Consider the following 2,500-nt stretch of genomic DNA (forward strand, 5'->3'; position numbering starts at 1 on the left):
ACTAAACAGAAACGGTTTTTTATACTTCAAGGAGGCAAAAGCCGGTATCACAGACTCACTGTGTTCCGGTCGAGCTGTTCAGTTCAATAAAGATCGATTGAACAAGATCAGCAATGAGAATCCACGCCAATCTATTAAGAAATTGGCCTAGCTGATGGGATGTTCTAATGATACCGTCAACCATCATTTTCACTCGATAGGTAAGGTACGAAAACTCGGTGTAAGGCAAAAAATGAACGAATTTATCTGACAAGGCAATATAAATTGATATATATATATATATATATATATATATATATATATATATATATATATATTTATATTTATATATACACATATATATACGTCGTAATTTTATAAATTTGGTGACTTCTGTGACATATGATTTTGTTCGACAATTTGTTAAAGGAATATAGTCTGATAACGCGGTGAGCTGTCAGGAACTTTCGCGGTGTTTCGTCTGTCTTTGTGTTCTGAGTTCAAATTCAGCCGAGGTCGACTTTGCCTTTAATCCTTTCGGGGTCGATAAATTAAGTACCAGTTACGCACTGGGGTAGATGTAATCGACTTAATCCCTTTGTCTGTCCTTGTTTGTCCCCTCTATGTTTAGCCCCTTGTGGGCAATAAAGAAATAAGAATCGCTAGCTCGCCGGGCGAAATGCTTAACGGTATTTCGTCTGCCGTTACGTTCTGAGTTCAAATTCCGCCGAGGTCGACTTTGCCTTTCATCCTTTCGGGGTCGATAAATTAAGTACCAGTTACGCACTGGGGTAGATGTAATCGACTTAATCCCTTTGTCTGTCCTTGTTTGTCCCCTCTATGTTTAGCCCCTTGTGGGCAATAAAGAAATAAGAATCGCTAGCTCGCCGGGCGAAATGCTTAACGGTATTTCGTCTGCCGTTACGTTCTGAGTTCAAATTCCGCCGAGGTCGACTTTGCCTTTCATCCTTTCGGGGTCGATAAATTAGGTACCAGTTGCGTACGGGCTTGATCTAATAGACTAGCCCCGCCCCCAAATATTCGGGCCTTGTGCTTAGAGTAGAAAAGGAATATTTTCTGAACAGGAAGCATTCTAAATGTGCACGTTCTTAAACTGAACTATTAAACTGTGGAAATTAAAAATATTTAGATATTGACTTCTGCAAAGAATAGATGAGTCATTACGCTTGAACATGTACCCCTAATATGAGAATTCAGGAATTATCTGGAAATCCCAATTTAATGGAATACAAGCCACACACACACACACGTGTATGTGTGTGCGTATGTTTGTGAAGGTACGTGGCCTAGTGGGTTCGATTCCTTGACCAGGTGACGCGTTGTGTTCTTTAGTAAAAACACTTCATTTCACATTGCTCCAGTTTCCCTTCCGATCCGAGGGAGGGGGGATTGTTAGCCTTCCCGCCTAGCCATCGCAAAATCGCATTGTGACTAGCGATGTGTAACAATATCTGATTACCTGGTCGGTCACGTGATCACGTGATATATATATATATATATATTTATTTATTTATTTATTTATGTGTTTCAGCCAAGTGGCTGCGGTCATGCTGGTGCACCAGGGAGAGAGAAAGATAAAGAAAGAGAGAGGGAAAGAGGAGAGATAAAATAATGAAGAATGGAAAGTTAAATATCATTAAAATTTATTTAATTAAGAAGCATTTTCTCCATATTATATTCCGACGCGTTTTTCTGCTGAATAAGTGTCTTAGAGTCATTTTACATAATAGCTGTGTGCATTTAATCGATTTATATTAAATCGATTATAGTATGCGTCCTAATCCAAAGCTTGGCAATCCTATACAACTTTATTCAAGGTGACTGAAGATCCACCCCCACCCCACGTATGGGAAACAACTGTAATAAAGCCGTATAGGATTGCTAACCTTTATATTAGAACGTTTTATATGAATAGATTAAATGCAGACAAACTATTCTATCAAACGACTCTAAGATACTTATTCAGCAGAAACACGTGTCGGAATATAATATGAAGAAAATGTTTTTTATTAAACAAATTCTTTTCTACTCTAGCCACAAGGCCCGAAATTTTGGGAGATGTGGGGCCAGTCGATAAGATCAACTGGTACTTAATTTATCGACCCCGAAAGGATGAAAGGCAAAGTTGATCTCGGCAAAATTTTAACTCAGAACGTAAAGAGAGACGAAATACCGCTAAGCATTTCACTCGGCGTGCTAACGTTTCTTATTTCTTTATTGCCTACAAGGGGCTACGCATAGAGGGGACGAACAAGGACAGACAAACGGATTAAGTCGATTATGTCGACCGCAGTGCGTAACTGGTACTTATTTAATCGACCCCCGAAAGGATGAAAGGCAAAGTCGACCTCGGCGGAATTTGAACTCAGAACGTAGCGACGGGCAAAATACCGCTAAGCATTTCGTCCAGCGCGCTAACCACTCTGCCAGCTCACCGCCTTACACTGCCAAAAATAATGCCTCTTATTATACAGCAAAGAGAAATAAGTTAGAAAGTGTC

Source organism: Octopus bimaculoides, chromosome 9 (assembly GCF_046866305.1).
Source record: "Octopus bimaculoides isolate indiv1 chromosome 9, ASM4686630v1, whole genome shotgun sequence".
NCBI lineage: Eukaryota > Metazoa > Mollusca > Cephalopoda > Octopoda > Octopodidae > Octopus > Octopus bimaculoides.